Raw genomic sequence first — 22,393 nt, forward strand, 5'->3', positions numbered from 1 at the left:
TTAGGCTCTGTTTGGTAAGAGTTTTGAATTATAATTTCACTCACTGATTTGAGTGTGTTGTTTGTTTTGAGCTTTCAAATCATAATTCTACACTCATTTCTCAAAACTTAATTCAAAATATAATCATTACTTTTCAAAACTTATAACCAAACACATAATTCAAAACTCTTTTCAAAACTCAATTCAAATCAATATTTTAATTTTGTTAAGATTTTAAATATTTTAATATTTAAATATGTTACGATTTTTTTAATTTTTAAAATATTTTATAAAAATAAATTCAAACTCTATTTTATAAAAATATTTTTAAATATTTTAATTTTTTTTGTTATGTATTTGGTTACAATTTGAGTATAGAGTCATGAAAGTAGTATGGAGTTTCGAGTTAGGGAAATTTTTTTTAAGGTCCCTGATATTAAGACCTCATAGTATAAAGGACATCAAATATTTCTATGATGTCTAAGGTCCCTTAACAGGATCCAGAGAAATTTCAGTAATCTAAAGCCCTGTCTCGCAATAGAATACCAAAACTAGCTCTTAGGTATTCTTCAAATCTACAAGGTTTGTACCTTCTTGTCAATGCATTGATCTATTCCAATTATTTCCATCATTGTGTTCTTGAATCTTGATTGTTTATGTATATACCCGTATGTTGAAAACAAGACAAAGTGGAGGATTTCCATAAGCTAATGCTAGAATCAACATCAGGGATTCACCGATCCAACAAACAAAAGTTCCAATCAAAGTCCAGCAGCCCAAATTGTGTCACAGATGTTTGTTTCAGCTCCGACAGCCTGAACGACTCATGGGCCATGGCATCATCAGCATCAGCTTCGGTGTTGGTCTGTTCCTCACCGGAGCCATTGTCAAAGAAGAGCAGAGCTCAGGACCATAAAATTTCTCTGACTTCGCAAATTTCTCTAACTCTATTAACTACAATTAAACCCATGTCTAACAAACCTACAAACCCACAAATTTCTCTGGTTCAAAACCAGAGTCATTCTCTCCAAACCAGATAAATTCTCTTGATTGAAACCAGAGAAATTCAAACACAAGATTCTAAATTCCAAACCCTAGAGAAAATCACAAAAACTCTGAGAAATTCACTGATAAATTCCAAGAGAAAATCACAAAAACTCAAAGAAATTCACTGATCAATTCCCAAAGAAAATCAATTTTCTCTGGATTGAGATTTTCTCTAGGTGTTCAAGTTTCTCTAAATTGAAATTTTTTGTGGGTGTTCATTCAATTTTCTCTGGGTTTTTTTTTTTTTTTGTGCCACAGAGTATTACAGAGCTACATGATGGATCAACTATATTAGTCACAGTTGCGAAGTATTTATTACCAGCACTTCATGACATAGATCAGGTTGGCATAACACCTGATGTACAGTGCATAACCGAAATGCTCAACTCACTACAAAAAAAGTAAGAGCGTGGCCTCACCTTTGGAAGCAGATTCATGTATCATGGTAGCAGAGCATGAGTTGGACATTCAGGAGTCCAAAAGTGCTGCCTCTTAAAAGCCATTTCACTTTGTACTGCAATTTTTCGATTCGAGACCACGGTTCGTAGGTTAATGGCTTCTACGAGAGAAAAAGCATGTGGAGGGCATTGAGTCGGTCAGAATCGGAGTCTGAAGTGAGTTGGAGCTCGGCGAGATGAAAGAGTTCTGGAGGCGGTGGTTGTGGGTAAGAATGGCGGTGAGTTTGGGGTGGTGATGGGTCAGATTCCTGCGGCGATGGTGGTGGTGGGTGAGAGTGGTGTGAAATGCGTGAGTTTGGGAGTGGGAATCTCCACTAGGTAAAGCTTTGGGAAGTGTTGGAAGATAAAGAGGACTCAGAGTCGGGTTGTTGGGGTGGCGGTGGATCAGATGATGAAGATAGTATAAAGGACTGAAATTTCTCTGATATATGTTTAGGGACCTTAGACATCAAAAAATAATTTTGTGGATCTCTTCCATTACGAAAAGTAGGAGAGGGACCCTAGACCGATTTTCCCTTTGAGTTATGTGTTTGGTTATGAGTTTTAAAAATAATTTCTTAATTGAGTTTTATTTTATGTGTTTGGCTACCATTTGAGTGTAGAGTTGTTTTAAATTTAAAATATTAACATTTTAAATTATTTAAATTTTTAGAATAATTAAATTATTTAAATTTTTACAATTTAAATTTTTTGAATATTTATTTTAATTTTTTACTTATTAAATTTTTTAGAATATTTAAATTATTTAAATATTTATGAGTTAAATTTTTTGAATATTTATTTTGAAAAAAAATTATTTCTTTTGTAGTATTTTCAATTAAAAAATTGATTAATGTTATTTTCTGTTAATAATAAAAAAATTTAATTGAATTTTAAAAAGAGTTTGGTTATGAGTGTTAATCAGAATTTTTAATAATATGAAAGTAGTGTGTTTTGTTATGAGTTATAATAATTTGAATTAAGTTTTAAAAACTCTTTTCAAAACTCACAATCAAAAAAATTTTCTTACTTCACATGTCAAATCAAGCTTTCAAAACTCAATTTCACACTCAATTTAAAACTCAATTCAACACTCTATTAAAAAATCATAACTAAACAAATTTTCTACACTCAAATCATAATTTCACAACTCACAAATTTAAAATATAATTCATACTCTCAAATTATATTTACAAAACTCTACCAAACACAACCTTAGTGTTTGTTAGCTTATTTTAGTAAAACATCACATTGGAAAGATGAAAGTGTCACGCTTTATTGGTTGGATCGTTGCCTTCAATAAACTTTCCTTGTTGAGTTTTATGCTAAATTTATAAAAAATAATAATTATAATAAATAACACTTTGGTGGTTTGGTTGTAGTCTATTTGTAAAGTTATCAAACAAATCACGCAATGTGTAATAAATTGCTCATACGTGTGAAAATTTTGTGTAGAAACTAACCCTTTATTGAAGTTACACTATTTTGTTAGAAATGATTTTGAAAATTAGATTTTTTTTTCTCAATTTTGATCTATTTTTTAGATGAGATTCATGCACCAAATTTGACGGGTCTAAATGATAACGCGTTCTATGTCTCGTTGTGATTCGCATTAAATATTTGGTTGCTTTTTTTTTTCTCAATTTTGATCTATTTTTTAGATGAGATTCATGCACCAAATTTGACGGGTCTAAATGATAACGCGTTCTATGCCTCGTTGTGATTCGCATTAAATATTTGGTTGCTTAAAACCATTATCTGGCGAATGGAAAATTAAAGCCAAAGAAAGCTCTATGGAAATAGTATTTTTGGTGAATTTTCCTAAAGGTTTGAATAAAAGTTTGTCCCACATTGATTTGGTGAGAAACTTTGAGTGGGTTTATAAGGCTTGGGATTGAAACTTAGGGTAAGCCCCAAAGGACACTTAAGTTTTGTAGATAGTGAGGTTATGGACAAAGTGGGCTAGATCCATTGGACCCAAGATAAACACACGCATTGCCGTCCGTCCGGATGGTTGGGCGCGAGTGCGTGGTTGCGTTGGGTTTGTTCGATCCAATACCTATCTGTTTGGGCAAAAAACATTTGAATTTTATTTTCTAAAATTAAATTCTAATTTTTTGGAATTTGAATTTCAAAAATTAATTTCAAAATTTGACTCCGATTTTATTTTCCCCATCCGGACAGATTCAAATATGTTCAATATAGGTTTTAGCTGTTCAAAATCTGAACCCAACAGATTTGTATCTGTTTATTCAAACTGAACAGGTACCATACCTTTTCATTCAGATCTGTACTAGATTAATTCAAATTAAACAGCCATCACTCCATCTATAAATAGGCAGCCCCTCATTTGATGTTTTCACTTCGATTTTCGTTCAAAATATTCTACAATTTCTCTCTACATTTTGCTGCATTATTTTTTTGTAAGAAAGAGTATAAACACAAAGTGTGTTCGTTGTGCAAACAATTTATAGTGTTGCTATTGTTTGCTGTTGATCATTTTATCCTGGGAGATAAACATCCACAATCTGAAAGCACTGTGGAAATGACGAATCTGTCTTAAGGACACAGTGTCAAACATTGGACTTGATCAAAAAAATTGTTCAACATATTAATTTGGTAAGTAATTAATTTATTTTCTGTTTTATTATTTTTTCTGTTTCAAATTTTCATTTTGTTTTTTGTAACAAAATAAAAATCTGTTTTATTTAGTTTATTTTATTTTCTAGTTTGATTTTTGTAATCAAACAAACTATATCTTATCCTTTATTTATTCTATATTCCGTTTGTTGTTAAGTACACAAACATAATTTATTTTTTAAAAAAGTGAAGATTGTCATACAATCTTAAGATAGATTAATTTTTGGTGTCTTCATTGTATTTATTTTTATGTGTTTTCACAAAGTGATATTCTGATTGGAAAATACAAATAGTAGTAATATACTATTTGACAAATAGTAGTAATATACTGTTTATTTTATTTGATAACTAGTAGTAATATACTTGTGTCATTAACAATTGCAGAATATTAATTTATGTTACAGAAAATTAATGTGGTATTTTATTTTTCTAGTTTTAATAACAAGAAAAGTAAAATTATTTTGTATTATAATTTATTTTCTGATTTTAGTAACTAGAAAATTAATTTGTGTTTTGATTTTTTTGATTTTTGTAATCAGATATTATGGTTGCTGAAAGTAGTATTCCAAATCCGATCGTTACAACGACTCCGGTCTCTATCCAGAACCATGTTCAAGTTCCAATAAATCATGAAGAAAAATCAAAAAAAATTAATGGCACTGAGTTTAAGAGATGGCAGTAGAAAATGATGTTCTATCTTACAACTCTAAATTTGGCCTGGTTTCTATGTGAAAAGGCTTCAGTACTTAGAGAGAATGAAAGTGATCGACAAGTTGTTACCGCTGTAGACGCTTGGAAACATTCTGATTTCTTGTGCAGAAACTGTCACGACCCAACCCTAGGGGCTTAGGGTTGGAACCGCAACTTACTAACTTATCTTGTTCGTAGCAAATTAAACTGCGCAAGCGAAAACTAAAATAATTAAACAGGAAATTACTCAATTTTACTATTTTAATAAGAGAAAATACATTTATAGGGTTTTTATTATTTTATTATTCAGTGACCGGCCCCAAGTAGAACAAAATGAAGCAAAAATATATTTTTTTTAAAAAAAAAAAGATAAAAAAAAATGGTTCAACATCAATCCACGTGTGGGTTCCATTTCGTGAGATTATGGGTTTCCCCTATATCTCGTCACCTGAAAGGGTAACAGCTATAAGCACACAGCAGAGTGAGAAATATTATGTCAAGAGTATAGGGAATACAAAATAACCATGGATAGTTAGTTAAGCCAAAACATTTACATAACTTAATTTGGTAAATAAATCATTTAAATGTCAGAAACTAAAATATAGAAACTATGTAAATAACTAACCATAACCACGGTACAGAACAAAACAAAGGTCACGGAAGTGACAATCAGAACAGAGGTCAATGGATCCATGATAAACAGATGACCACAAAGTAGCCAAACAGAAGCCAATGGTTATTTAAGTCCCCCAAGGCGTGGGACTCCCGTGATGGTACTTAGAAAACATAATTGTTTATAAGGTTATAGTCAAATATTCTTTAAAATTTAAACAAATAAAGTTTAGAAATTAATCCACGCAACTAAAATATTTTTAAAACATAACTTGAATTAATATAATTTATAAAATATAACTTGTATAAAATAAATTATGGTAAGTCAAAACATACGTAAAATATATTATGGTAACTCAAAGTATAATATAACTCACCTTAAGATTAAGTCTTACTATTTCCTTTCTATTTTTCCTATCTTTTCAAAGTTGCTCTTCCTCCTTTCAGTCTCTCTTTATTTCACTCTCATATATTTTCCTTATTCCTTTTTCTTTGACGCAATCCCCCCTCCCCAACTTCTTATATACGTACAAACCAATGATGCCTACATAAGGTGATTCATGCTTCCTAAAGTTAGATGATACGGGTGGCAATTAACTATCTCTCCTGAAAGATTATAATCTAAAATTATAATATATTAATTAATGATGAAACTGATTGGCCTTATCTCATATGGGCTTATTAATATTATTATTTATTTACTATCTTTAGCTCTAATTCGACCTAATTAGCATTATAGTTTTGTATTTTTGTTAATTTAGTCTCAAATAATAATTTCTAATTAATCTCATATTTAATAACCCAATGCCAAATTAGATTTATATATTATTTATTATTATTTATTTATTTAATAATATATCATCACTTACAGCTATAATTATATTTAAGTATAAATATTTATGTGGTATTTAATTCGTTTAATTATATTTATACATGCTAATCTTTTCACATTAATTAGTGATTAATTTAGCCCTAAATAAATTTTCTCATCACATATTTGATAACCACAATGACAAATTAATTTACATAACACATATAGCTTATTTATTTTATTACTTCCATTATTATTATTATTCTTCTTATTATTATTAAATTTTACTTTATCGCATACAATCACAAAATTAATTATTTTATTTTTCTATTATAGATTATTATTATTTTTTATTAATAATTGTGGTTGGTTGTGGTATTAATTAAATATTTTGGAATGTCACAGAAATTACATCCTCAATGGTCTTGACAACATGTTGTATAATGTTTACAACCCTCTGAAAACAGCAAAAAAATTATGGGATTCTTTGGAGAAAAAATACAAGACATAGGATGCCAGCACAAAGAAATTTGTTGTCCGTAAATTTCTGGATTTCGTTATAGAAGACTCTCAAACGGTAATTTCTCAAGTTCAAAATTTTCAGATAATTTTGCATGATATTCATTATGTAGGTATGTCTCTTAACGAGTCTTTCCAAGGCGTTGCTTTAGTGGAAAAGTTACCACCGGCTTGGAAAGATTTCAAAAATTATTTAAAACATAAACGTAAGGAGATGACCATGGATAAATTGATTGTAAGACTAAGAATTAAGGAAGATAACAAAAAGGCTGAAAAGAAGAATGGTAAAAATTCCATTGAGTCCAAGGCTAATATAGTTGAACAAGTGCACAAACCACATAACAAAAAAAGGAAGTTTACTGGAGATGGTCCCAAACAAGGCGACAACAATGGCAATAAAAAGTTCAAAGGTATGTTATAATTGTAGCAAGACTGGACATCGAGCTTTTGATTGCCGCTATTCTAAGAAGGATCGCGGAAGTACAAGCAAGAAGATCACCAATCAAGCCAATGTGACAGAATGAGATTACATCTCTGATGGGATAAATGACATCAATCTCTCTGATGTGGTGTCTGAGGCTAATTTGTTTGGAAATCCCAAGGAATGGTGGGTTGACACTGGGGCAACTCATCACATATGTGCGGACAAGAAAATGTTCACAACTTACAATGAGGCTGTAAATGGTGAACAACTTTTCATAGGAAATTTTTCTACTTCTACTGTGACTGGATAAGGAAAAGTGATCTTGAAGATGATATCAGGGAAGGAACTTACCCTCAACAACGTACTACATGTACCAGACATTCGGAAGAATTTAGTTTTTGGTTCTTTGTTAAGTAAAAATAGTTTTAGTCTTGTATTTGAGTCTGATAAATTTGTATTAACAAAGAGTGGTATGTATGTTGGTAAAGGATACATGAGTGATGGTCTCTTCAAGTTGAATGTAATAACGGTTGTACCAAAATTTGCTATTAATAAGAATAACACATCTTTTACTTTTATTCTTGAGTTGAATTTATAGCATAGTAGATTAGAACATGTGAATTTTGATGCTTTGCGTAGATTAATTGGTTTGGATTATATACCAAAGTTTGAAATTGATCTTAATCACAAATGTGAGATTTGTGTAGAAACGAAACTAACTAAGGCTTCATTTAAATCGGTTGAAAGAAAAATCGAACCTCTATAATTAATTCATACAGATGTATGCGATCTTAAATTTGTTCAAACTAAAGAAGGTAAGAAGTATTTCATGACATTTATCGATGATTGCACAAGATATTGTTATGTATACTTACTTAGAAGTAAAGATGAAGCTTTAGAAATGTTTAAACTCTACAAAACTGAAGTTGAAAATCAACTTGGTAAAACCACTAAAATGGTTAAAAGTGATAGTGGTGGTGAATATGATGCACCATTAAATGAATTTTGTGCACAACATGGCATTATTCACCAAACTACAGCACCCTATTCTCCACAACAAAATGGAATTGCTGAAAGGAAGAATAGAACCCTTAAAGAAATGATGAATGCCATGTTACTAAGTTCAGGCTTACCGCAGAACTTGTGGGGGGAAGCAATATTGTCTGCTAATTATGTTCTTAACAGAATATTTCACAAGAAAACCAACAGCACTTCTTATGAATTATGGAAAGGTCGACCACTTTCCTACAAATACTTAAAGTGTGGGGGTGTTTGGCAAAGGTAGAAGTTCATGTTCTTAAAAAGACTAAGATAAGACCAAAAATAGTGAATTGTGTGTTTATTGGTTATGCTCAGAATAGTAGTACATATCGGTTTCTGACTTATAAATGAAAAATACCTAATATAAATGTGAACACTATTATAGAGTCAAGGAATGCTGCATTTTTTAAACAGGTCTTTCCTTACAAGAAATGACATGAATTTAGTTCACAGAAAAGGACTTATGATTGTACACAAAGTCAAGAGACTAATGGTAATCAAACACAAGAGACTAGTAATGGTCTAAACCAACAGGATTTAACTGATGATGAACCAAGACGAAGTAAGAGAGCAAGAACATCAAAATCCTTTGGTCCAGATTTTCTGACATACCTATTAGAAAATAAACCTCAAAGCTTTAAGGAAGCAATGATAGTCCTGAAGCACTTTTATGGAAAAAGGCTATTAATAATGAAATTGAATCTATTATGCAAAATCATACTTGGGAATTGGTGGATCTTCAATCTAGTTCTAAACCTTTTAGATATAAATGGATATTCAAGAGAAAAATGAAAGCAGATGGTTCAATAGACAAGTATAAAGCAAGACTTGTAGTAAAATGTTACAGACAAAAGGAATGTCTGTACTATTTTAACACATATTCTCTTGTGACAAGAATAACATCCACCCGCATGCTTATTGTCATAGCAGCGTTGTATAATTTAGAGATACATCAAATTGATGTTAAGACAGCTTTCTTAAACAGTGATCTAAATGAAGAGATCTATATGGAGCAACCCAAAGGGGTTGCAATGCCAGGACAAGAAAAAAAAGTTTGTCGAGTTGTAAAATCTCTTTATAGATTAAAACAAGCACCTAAGCAATGCCTTGATCATGCTATGCTTACTAATGGATTTAAGATAAACGAATGTGACAAGTGCGTCTATGTTAAAAATACGAACAAAGGTTATGTCATCGTTTATCTTTATATGGATGGCTTGCTTATCATTGGAATTAGTCAAAACATGATCAAATCAATTAAGCAAATGTTGAACAAAATATTTGATATGAAAGATATGGGGGGGTCGCAGATGTAATATTAGGAATGAAAATTACTAAAATCTCTGACGGATATGCATTATCTCAATTACATTATATTGAGAAAATTCTTAGTAAATTTATCAAGAATGATATGAATGTAACTAAAACACCCGTAGGCATTAATCTTTATTTATCAAAAAATAAAGGTGATGCGGTGTCTCAGTTAAAATACTCTCAAATTATTGGAAGCCTAATGTACCTAATGAACTGTACTCGTCCTGATATAACTTATGTTGTCAGTAAATTGAATAGATACACTAGTAACCCTGGAGAAAATCATTGGAAAGCGATCATTTGGGTTTTTAGCTATCTAAGATTTACCTGTGATTATGGTTTGAACTTTACTCGATATCTAGCAGTACTCGAAGGTTATTGTGATGCCAATTGGATATCGGATACTAAAGATTTAAAATCCACTAGTGGATATGTCTCTACTCTGGGAGGCACTACTGTTTCTTGGAAATCCACGAAGCAAACATGCATCGCACGATCCACAATGGAATCAGAGTTCATTGCTTTAGACAAAGCAGGAGAAAAAGCAGAATGGCTTCATAACTTCTTAGAAAACATTCTAATGTGGCCAAAACCTGTGCCAGTTATTTGCATTCATTGTGATAGTCAATCTGCAATAGGCAATGAACAAAATCATATGTATAATGACAAGTCACGACATATTCATCATCGACATAATACCGTAAGGAAACTACTCTCAAATGGAATAATCTCAATAGATTTTATGAAATTTAAAGAGAATATTGCGGATCCGTTAACAAAAGGTTTAACAAAAGAGCAAGTGTATAGTTCATCAAAGGGGATGGGATTAAAGCCTATTACATAAGAGTCATCATAATGGTAAACCTACTTATATGACTGGAGATCCCAAGAACTAAGTTCAAAGGGACAACTAAGTTATATGTGGCTCACTAGAAATCACCAAGGGATTAAAATTTCCTACCCATTTCTATGGTGAGAGTAATATTTGCAACATGTGTTGTATGCAGGGATTTAAGGATAAGCTTAGCTTTTAATGATTACTTATATCTTGATTTAGGCGTAAAATCAAGACGAGTATAAGAGATACTCACAATAAAAATCACCTATACAAGTGTCGAACTGGGGCCGGTTCTATGAGAATGAAGAGGCTAAATTCTTTAGAAGCACTCATGAACAACTAGAAACGTTCAAGGCCAAAATGAACACAACTGTGAGAACTACGATGTGTCAGAAGATATTTTGTGTGAAATCTATTATCTTAGCTAACACAAATGGCTAAACAATTCAAGGCATCGCGTCCATTGGTTAGCTGGTACGTCCGATAGGTTATTATTAGGGAAGGTTAAAGGCCGAAAGCTACCTATCCTAATGCAAGATATTTTCAATTTATACTCTTTCGACAAATTCTGCATATTGTTGCATTTCCGTTGTCATCAAATTCCATTAATGTGGGGGATTGTTAGAAATGGTTTTGGAAATTAGATTTTTCCTCAACTTTGGTCTATTTTTTAGATGGGACCCATGCACCAAATTTGGCGGGTCTAAGTGATAACGTGTTCTATGCCGCATTGTGATTCACGTTGTATATTTGGTTGCTCAAAACCATTATCGAGTGAATGGAAAATTGAAGCCAAAGAGAGCTCCATGGAAATGGTGTTTTTGGTGAAATTTCCTAAAGGTTTGAATAAAGGCTTGTCCCACATTGATTTGGTGAGAAACTTTGAGTGGGTTTATAAGGCTTGAGATTGAAACTTGTGGTAGGCTCCAAGGGGCACCCAAGTTTTGTAGAGAGGAAAGTTATGGGCAAAGTGGCCTAGACCCATTAGACCCAAGATAAACACACGTGCGCGCCGCTGTCCGTCTGGTCAGTCGGGCAGACTGGGCGCTGGTGCGTGGTTGGGTTGGGTTGGGCTTGTCCGGCCCAATACCTATATTTTTTGGCAAAAAACGTTTGAATTTTATTTTCTAAAATTAAATTCTAATTTTTTGGAATTTGAATTTCGAAAATTAATTTAAAAAATTGGCTCCGGTTTTATTTTTCCTACCCGGACAGATTCAAATATGTTTAATGCAAGTTTTATTTGCTCAAAATTTGAACCCAACAGATTTGTATCTGTTTATTCAAATTGAACAGGTATCATACCTGTTCATTCAAATCTATACCAGATTAATTCAAATTAAACATCCATCACTCCATCTATAAATAGGCAGCCCCTTATTTGATGTTTTTACTTCAATTTTCGTCCAAAATATTCTGCAATTTCTCTCTACATTTTGCTACATTATTTTTATGTGAGAGAGAGTGTAAACACAAAGTGTGTTCATTATGCAAACAATTTGTAGTGCTGCTATTGTTTACTACTGATCATTTTATCCTAGGAGATAGACGTCCACAATTTGAAAGCACTGTGGAGAGGACGAATTTGTCTTAAGGACACAGTGTCAAACACTGGACTTGATCAGAAAATTTGTTCAATATATTAATTTGGTAAGTAATTAATTTATTTTCTATTTTATTATTTTTTCTGTTTCAGATTTTCATTTTGTTTTTTGTAACAAAATAAAAATATGTTTTATTTATTTTATTTTATTTTCTGGTTTGATTTTTGTAATCAAACAAACTCTCTCATATTCTTTATTTCTTCTATATTCCGTTTGTTATTGAGTACACAAACAAAATTTATTTTTTTAAATACAGTGAAGATTGTCCTACATATTTTTCATAGCAATTATGATATTTTACACTTTTGGCAGTGTGAAATTTGAGCAGTTTACGTGCAAAAATATGATAATTTCATACTTTTAATTACGCATATAATTACTAAAAAAATGTTAGTGAATAGATGAGGTGCTTAATTGTTATCCCAACATTACAAGTAGAAAATAAATGTTAAGAAGTCGTGGCATAGGTCTCGCTTTTGTTTTAACAAGATATAAGATTTGCTTAGGAAGAATTGTTAAGAACTCGTCTCGCATAAATTTGCAAGTGGCAACTCTCTATTTTCTATTCCAAACTTGAATATCAACCGAGCATAAATACTTTACACTCCAAAATAATTTAAAGAAGTGACACATGTTCTATGTCGTGCAACCTCTAAAACAATGGTCAATTGCATTTGGGATTTTTTTGTATACTTAGACTATTCGTTAAGTTAGTCCGTTGATGTATATGAACGAAAATAAGTGAGTAATGCCTCACAAAGTAGATGAAGAAGTAAATAAGGAAACATTGTCTATATAAAATAAAGTAGATAAAAGATTTTGGAATAATGAAACATGGTTTTCATCAAGATGGTAGAGGTAAAAAATAAAATTTATGGTGTCGCGTGGTGGAAATAGTGGCCATAGGTATTTTTATTGTTCTGATATCGACATTAATGAGATAGAGTTTTATGTAGGAAAAATTGTTAAGACTTGCATACCCAAGAAGAATTGTAGTATAGACTTTTATGAGCTAACAATATATTGCCACCGTTATTAAAAGCATAGTTAAAGGATAGACTAATATTGCATAGCATTACTTTTGTTGTGGTCTCACTATTAATGAGAGAGTTTTTATTTAGAAAACATTGTTATGACTTCAAAGAATTACAGCATATCTAATGATGAGTATAAAAATAGAAAAGAAATGAAACCCCTATATAGAACGGATGAAAGCCTCCACCCAAAGGAAGAAGAAATAAACATGCACGCAGGGAGAAAAAATAAAGATAAAAAAAAACCATGCAAAAACAAATAAAACAAACACACTAACAAAAATACCATATAATCTTCAACAAATCTATTATTGCTACCATCAGTTTGAAAAATCACAGTTTCTACTACATAAGAAACATATCAAACCCTAAGGGACAAGGGTGTTCGCTTAGGTAGATAGACACATTAAATGGTGTATGAAGATGGTTTTTGCAACAAATTAGCCCAAATCTGGAAAGTACTGCTACAACGAAACGATGAAAACTTGTGGAAAGAATAACGATAATTAAAATGGTGGTGAGATACATGGATACACTAAAAAATAAAGAAAAAACACACAAGAAAAATCACCCAATAACAAGAAAATGGTGGAGGGAAAGACGGAGGAGGAGAGAGAGAGAGGTGAAATCGGTCGGTGGGAAAAAAGAATTGCATTGAAGCCATGTCGGAAGGTGTAGACCGCCCTGAGAACTCCGCTCTCCGCGCGCGAGGGTGCGGATCGTTTTTTTCTTAGCTACTACAGTTCGGACTCGTGTCACGGTTCTGAATCTAATCTCACAAAGTGCAATGTGAGACCGATAAATCACCAAAGAGTCCAAATCCGGCAAATCGTTTTGGAAAACTAATTTTAATAAAGAAGTGCCAAACATGGACTGCTTTGCCAGATACAAAGTCGCCACCTAAATATTTTATTTTGAAAAATTTAGGAAACCCTGACCCGTGCCTAAGGCCACGTGTCCGTCATAACCAAAGTTGCCTCGGCTCGGGAACTTGAGTACGAGAGGGGAAGGTCATGCAATGAGCACCCACACTCGCCCGATCAAAGATCGGCCTTTACTAACATGATATTTTGTTTTTGAAAACACATGTGTTCTTATTCCGGTTATTAACCTAGAATTACTATGTGATGCGCACAACATACAAGTATAGACTGGATCGCCTAAGTTGGAGTAAAACATTTCATGTTCGTTTGTTTAAAAAAGATTTACAGGTGCTACTCGCAAGTAGGCTAAGTCGTGGATTTTGCCACCCTCAAGTGGGCTTAGAAAACATGATTTTGATGAATTGTTCAAATTCAAGCAATCCAACCTTCACCCATAGGCATTCAAGCAGTTAATCACTTAAGTAGTTAGCCTCATGGCAAGCATACTAACATGGCAACATACACATCTCATGCAGTATGCTAAAGCGTAAATACTCACAGTATACTTCGAGCCAAAACAGAGAACTAGTTAGAAATCATGCATGATCCTAGTTCATGTTAAGATGGCTAATGCAACACATGCAAAAATGCAAGTAAGATAGGCTCTGCTATTCTAAGATGTCATGTGAATGCAACTTGATAACATGCTGTTGAACACGTATTCAAGTAAATGTATTGAAATACAATGTAATTAGTATGATACGCCGAACCTGGTGCATGCAAAACAGATGAATGGATGCACGCATGCGAAGCATAAAGATGCTAATTCAAATATGTCCTAAAACTAACCACTGAAAGTAGGTAAGTAAAAGGGAGAAAGAAATTGGGGTTAGAAGACATGCATCACACACACACACGCTTATTACAACATTTGGCCCTCTCGATGGAGGGTCCGAAAAAGAATCTAATTAGCTAATCTAAGCCAATTAAATTAATTATTACAAAACAAAGCTAGTTAACTAATCCTAGTTAACTAATTAAGTACAAAACGAAGCTAATTAACTAACTAGTTATTACAACACAAATAAGCAGCTAAATGCATTAACTACTTAAGTACAGAACCAAAGCATGAGCTAGCTTAACAAAGCAGTGAGTAAAGCAAATTAGAAAGGGCCTCAGAGCGAGAAACGCGTACATGCTCGGTCGCCTCATTCGGAAACCCATCGCGATGCCTCAACTTGCCTCTGTTTGCAATTGTTCTCAGAACTTTGCACCAAGCTCCAGAAAGCTTCTAACTCACCTTGGGGACCCTCAGGAGGGCTGCCGACCAGTTATTGGTGTTGTAGACTACCTGCCGGCCACTTGCCATTGCTGCAGACCAGAAAAAGTGGTCGGCCAACTAGTTTTTCTGGTCGGCCGACTTGTTTTGCTGCCATACTTCCAATTTGCTGCAACAGAAAATAAGAAGGGGCATGACAATGTGTTTGCAATGTATGTGTGCACAACCACCCTCCCTATCATTTCATAAGCTTAAGGAAGTGCGGTTCTCAACCCTCGGGCCACCAATCACGCATCTCGATGCATGATGCCCGAGAAGCTAAGATTGCATGCAATCAATGTGAAATGAATGTACACATAAACACATAAAGCTTTGACCTCTATCATGTATGATCAAGAGGGTCGGCGACCGAGAATTGAGGCACGTTTTATCATTTCAAGTATCAAAAGTCCCTCGTTTTTCGTGCTCAGATTAACACTTAATCTAAACAAATGCAATGCAACAATATGGTATACTCAATGCAATGTAACATGACATACACAATACAAACAACAACATAGCATACACAATGCTAAATGCTAAGAACAACATGACATACTCAATGCAATGTAACATAAGCATGCAAACAACATGCAAATAAACATGCTAAATGGACTTAAACCGAATGTGGACAGACCTCAGCCATGCCCAAATCAGTGGCCATAATGCTAAAATAAAGGCATGAAATGCAAGACAATGCATGCTCAATGCAATGGCTCATCAATTGGGCATAAAAGTATAACTCTCAAAAGTGCTCAAGGAATGACAAATGTGAGAGTGTAGCTACACTATACGCACTAAAATAAGATATGAAATGATGCCAAATCATCCAATCAACATAAGCATGGCATGCTAGGATCCTTAAAGCATAAAGCTACCAAAGAGGACCACATAAGAGACATGCAATACATGGCACAAATGAATGAACCAACTATGAACACAGCTCAAGTAGGTTAAGACAAAGACCAAAACATGCTGAGATGAGGGCTCAAATGTCTACGCATACATGCACGTACACTAGGCCACAAACAAGGCAACAATGTACAACCCTTAGAAGCACTCAAAGGATGAAAGAATGGGAACATGGCAATGCTATATGCTCTAAAATAACATGGTAAATGATGCCAAATCATGCACATGTCACAAATGAAGCATGCTATCGTGCTCAAAGCTTAAAGCTAGCAAGGCCAATTGCACTACAGCTATACAATACATGAAGCATATAGCAAATACAACCCAAAATAGTCCTAGAGCATGTCAGAATGATGCTAAAACATATATGGAAGGAAACCAAAATAAGCTAGCATGGTGAGCATGAAGCATGAAATATGCAAGGCCAAAATGGAGAATTACACTACACCTACTAAGACCAAGCATGAGATGGATTCGCCAACAAAAATCAGAGTTATATTATGGCAAAATAACCCCAAAAACACACTGAAATGATAGCTCGCAAGCTTAGGCATGAAGGCATACGCAATGACTCATTCCTAGGCATAAAGGACCAACCCTCCAAAGCATCAAAAGAGTGAAAGATGTGAATGCATGAACATGAAACATGCACTGAAATCACATAACAAATGATACCAAATCATTCAAATAGCCCAAGTAATGCATGTTAGTGGACTCAACACACAAAGCTAACAAGCTAGAATGCACTATAGCTATACAAAGCAATGCATGCATGACCAAAACATCATAAATCAGAGCTAGAGCATGCTAAAACATGGACAAAAGTTTCTTAGAGTTAAGCCAAAATCATGCTAGAATGATGGTCTAAAGCATGATACACATTAGGCTAGTGAATGGAAATGCACTACCAGTACAAGGAGTATGCAAGGGGCTATTGAACCAACCCAAAACAGATCTAAGGCATGTTAAAAAAACACTAAAAACCTACTGAGATGGCCCCAAAACAAGCTATAAAGACATGTTACTTCATGAGGCATGCAAGACTAGTTTGCAAAATTTACACTACAAGTGTATAAGGCATACAAAGAATGACAAAGCCAAGTCAAAATAGTGGTATACCATGTCAAAATAACCCCAAATACATGCTAAGATGAAGCCAACAAAAGCTTAACAAACATGCTCAAACAAGAGGCATACAAAGCAAGCATATAAAACACAAGGAGAGGGGATGACCCTTTCCTATTTGGGACCTCAAAACACCATTTCCACCATTGAAATTCCTCTGAGTTTCAGTGGTGAGAAGGTCAAAACAAGGCGATCCCAATAGCTTAAAAGGATGGCACAAAAACAAGGCCAAATAAGGCCTAAAGGGGGGTAGACTACCCCCAACACAAAAGAGACCTTCAACAAACATTACAAGCATGTAAAATCAGACCTTTTTGTAGTTTAAAGTCAAGCCAAAATAAGCATGCAAATAGGTCCAAAAACTTAAACCAAAGCCAAGGTTTAAAGGGTTAGAAGCTTACCCTTGAAGAACACATTCAAAGCTGCAACTTCAGCACTCTTTTTGAACCAAAACCAATCCAAAGACTCCAAAACCAACCTCAAAGAGCCTCAGCAACAAGAGTATGGTGTTTAAGTGTGTGTTTGTGTGCAATAGTATGGAAAAACTACACTTTCAAGCACAAATATAGAGCAAGCAAAAAGATATAGAGACAAGGATGTATGTATAGCTCAAGCACAATTTTCTGAACCTAAGGCATGAGGGGGGAGGTTCCCTTATATAGAAAAGCAAGGTTCAACCTTGTTAAACACACTAAGAGCTCCAAGCAATCCCTCCATACATGTGTTTAGAGGATGCTTTCTGTGCCTTCCAGATGGCACAACTGGCAAGAAAAGATCTTCAAAAAGGTGCTGGAAAGATGCCGACCAATTGAAGTGGTCGGCCAACTGCTTGCACTGGTCGGCCAGCTACTTTTTCTGATTTTCTAGAGGAAAAAGTGGTATGCAAGAATGAAAAGTGGTCGGCAGGTGGCTTATAAGGCCAAAAAATGGCTGGCAAGTCTCTGAATTAAAGCCCCAGAAGTTAGATTTCCAATGGCGCCAGCCTTGCATCAAAATTCCAACTGTGTAAAAAGTTATGCCTGTTTTGGTAAAGCCGCGCAGTTTCGGTCCAATCGGATTGATGCCCTACTTCAACCAACCATATCTCCCCTGTTTGGACTTGGCTTTAGGAGATTCTTGAGTGCAAAATGAAGCCCCAAAAGTAAGATTTCCAACGGTGGTGGCCTCATAGCTGAAATCCAAGTATGCAAATGAATAGGCCCGATTCAGCGAGGGCTGCTCGACTCTCTCTTAACGGTTCATGCCTATTTTCTCCCCCAACTGGGTTTCTTTCCTCTTCTCTTCTTTTCTTCAACTCCAAACCCCTAAACAAGATATTTTGAAATATTTTTCAGAGATTTCATCTCTCTTTCATTCATTTCCACTTTGTCCTTTGCTCGGTTTACCGAAAAGGGCAACATTTAACCAAACGCGAGCGTCAGAACATCGTAGGAACTTTTTCAAAAACTATTTTGAAAGAGAGGGTTTCAAGGTCTAAAATATTTTGATCAAGATTGTTTTGGTCCAAAAGGGGTATGAAGTTGGGATTTGACTCTCTCCTTGCCAAAGAAATTGAACCTTTGCCCTGCACACCTTTCACCACCAAGTAAACCATTAGTAGTGCCCAAGTCTTCAGGGCGGTCAAAAATGGAGTGTCTACAGAAGGTTGTCGAAAGTCACCCTTTACTAGTTGGATATTATACAATGAAAAGAAAGAATAGTGAGCGGTAATATATTGACTGTTGTTAATAAGGTAGTAGGTGTAATTACTAAATTTATTTTGTAAAAGGCATAAGTAGATGACTGATTTAAATATTAGATAATTAATAAATTACCAAGGCTAAAATAATCAATTTGCAATATTTGTTAACAACCTTTTAGATTTAAAAAAATAAAATAAATCTCCTTTTAATGCCATTAACAACCATTTAGTTTCGATAACTATTGTAAGAAGTAAATTGTTATTTAAAGAAAAAAAAAAAAGAGTATTCATATATATATTTTGTGAACTAGAAAATGACAAAAGGCTTAAAAAGTATTAAAAGATAAAGAGCCAAAAGCTAAGAGGGGGATTTACATCCCAACCTAGGCCATGTTTGTTTGGGCGGATTGGATTAGGCTGTATTAACATTTTCATGACTAATAGTCTTAGGATTACGAATTCCTTTAAATTGTATATCCTATCCTATATTTGGATTAAGTTATGATTATAAAGATGGACTAATAGTCCAGACTTTGGCTTAGTCTTTCAATTTATATCTCACCCCCCTCTATGGGATTGAATAGTCCATTATATGTAGGATACCATATTCGAATAAATTATTAGTTCGTACTTCAATTGTTTAATCAAATATCGAATTAATAATTTTATTGAATTATTAATTTAATTCCAAACTTATATCCACTCAAATAAACATGACCTTAAGATTACATGAGACTAACCAATGGACAACCCGATCTGCAATTATAGGAGTCCAAAGAAAAGAAATTTGACATCTAGAACTAGCAAGTTGAATGTCGTGGATGATGATGTGGCAATCCCAAGGAGCACCAACTCAAACACACTAAACTCAATAAGGGTGTAAGTGGGGCTAATTTGAGTCCACTAAATTAATTAGGCCCAATAATCCAAAGTTGGTAAGCCCGAATTTATCATAAGTCTAAGATTGGTGGGCCCGGATTTATCGCCATCAAAAGGGCTGAATCGCTCTAATCCTCGAAAGGGTTCGGATCCACAAACTTAGAGACTTACTCGGGCCCGAACTCGAAAGGGTTCAGATCCACGAATCTAGAGATTCGAAGCACTTGGCTTCGAACGAATTCAGACACAATCTAGAAGCTGCTCCATTAATGAGTCTCAAAACACTTGCGGGCTCGGAGCTTTCCGGGATCTATGCACCAGAACCATGGACGTATTGGAGTTCGAACAAAGGACTCGATCTCGAGGATGGTGAGTGGAGAAAAATTCACTCTTCGGTTAAACTAGTCTATACTCGGGTTGAGGTGGCACGACCCCGGGAGGTCCATGAGACTCGGTAATATTTTGCGGCAGGGCGTTCTCTTGAACTACCCCTGACCCTTTTGTGGCAGGGCGTCCTCTGGGACTACCCCTGACCCTTTGGGATGATTGGGGATCATTGGTTAGGTGTGGCTAAAAAGAAGGGTTCGCCGAGAGGTTGATCTCCTCTTCGGGGTTTTCCTCATCCTCGAAGAGGTCACTTCCTCAAACAAGGTGGTTGGAGAGAATATTCACCATGTGCTTTGCACATGGGTTTCATCCTACATCTTGAGGTGCTTATAAATAGCACCCACCCATAGCTTTACAAGGGATAAATTTTGGAGAGATAACTCTTGGGAAATAACTAATTTCCCTTCTCCATTATCAATCTTGAGAGTGAAAGTGAGAGATTCATAGGAGAGTCTTGCCATTATTCTCTCTCTAACTATTTTGCTTTCTTCTTCACCCAATCTCTTATCTTCATCATCTCTTTGCTCTTATGTTCTTAGTTGAGACTATTGAAGAATCTAAACCTCTTATTATTTTCTAGAGAATTTGAATTTTTCTTCAAGGATCTTCGAAGATCTTCGAATTTTCCAACGACGTTCTTTAACCCTTCTCATACAAAGGGTCTTGTTGCCAATTTTTTACTTGGAACTACAAGCGATTGTGGGTATTTTTGTTTTCTTAGAAATGTAATGCTGGTCTATTTTGGCAATACCGCAAAAAAAGTTAATTTTTTTTAGTCATATAATCTCTTTATTTTTTATACGTTTTAAAAAAAATTAATTTTTAACCTATTTCTTAAAATAGGCCGTTGTTTCAAAATAAATGTCATTCATATGAAAAATTTCAAAACAAAATCAATAACTAAATATCACAATTAAAAATTACATGTAGCATTTTACTTTATATCAATTTTTCATATTATTAAAAACTTATCATTTAAAAAATATAATTATACCAAATGAAATATCACGTGCAACGTATGTTGCACACGTACGCTATGCCTAGTTTTTTAAAAAAAGAGAAAATTACATTCCAATGTTATAATTATAATTATTAATATTTATAAATTTATTACTAATTTGTAATTATTTTCTTAAAATCGATGTAATATTTACCCTCTAAAAAAAATCAAAAAGTATTTCTATAGTTATTAAGTGCTGCTATTAACATCTCATCAATTATTTTGGACCTCCTATTTTTTAGCTTTTTTTATTGCAATAATAACCTCAGGCCCCGTTTGTTTTAGGAGATAGAATGGAGGGGATTAATAGTGAGGGGATTGTCAGTGAGGGGTTTGATAGTGAGGAATTGTTAAATTATTTTTATATAAAATAATAAAACAAATAAAAAATATAAAAAATAAACATCATATTTAAAAAAAATAAAAAAATTTCTAATCCCCTCACTATTTTTCTAATACCAACTCTACCTCCTCCTTACCAATCCCCCTTCCTCATTCTTACTAATACCAAGGGATTACTAGTCCCCTCCCTATCTCTTAAAACAAACACCTCATTCTCAATCCCCTCCTCACTATCAAATCCAATCCCCTCCCCATAACTTCAAACAAACGGGGCCTCAAGTGAAATTACTAAAATAGACATTAATAATTTGGGACACCCCATTTCACAATTAAGTCCACATACCCACTACATCATGAGTTAGGGTTTATGAGAGCACCCATCTCCATCACCACCCATCCATCTTTCCAAAATCTCACCTTCAAAATCTATCCATCCTCAAAACCTTGAAAACCCTTTGGCGGCAAAATTCTGACGACAACTGTGAGAACCATTTGATTACATATACTTTTCCAACAATGACAATGAGTAGAAATTTTTTTTTACCAACCACAACTCCATTAGATGTGATGAGTACAACAATAAAAATTTAGAAGAGATTCATAACTTTGATGGTGTTCTTAGCTTAGAGAATATTGGCCTTGTAAAGGTAAGTTTCTTGAAAAAAAAATGACAAAAATAATAAAAATTGTTCTTCATTTTTTCGAGACTGAACTCTCAAACATATGGCTGAAATTTGAGAACATAAGCCCGAACATTTTTTATTTGTTCTGGAACAGATAACCAAAGCAGCAGCAAAAACAGGCAAACAAAGGAGATCGAACTACGCTTAGGAAGTTGATCGGTGGGTTCCTCTCCAATTTTGCTCACACAGAAAGCATACAAATACAGTGAGGCC

Source organism: Camellia sinensis, chromosome 2 (genome assembly GCF_055761805.1).
Source record: "Camellia sinensis isolate YWXY chromosome 2, ASM5576180v1, whole genome shotgun sequence".
Lineage (NCBI taxonomy): Eukaryota > Viridiplantae > Streptophyta > Magnoliopsida > Ericales > Theaceae > Camellia > Camellia sinensis.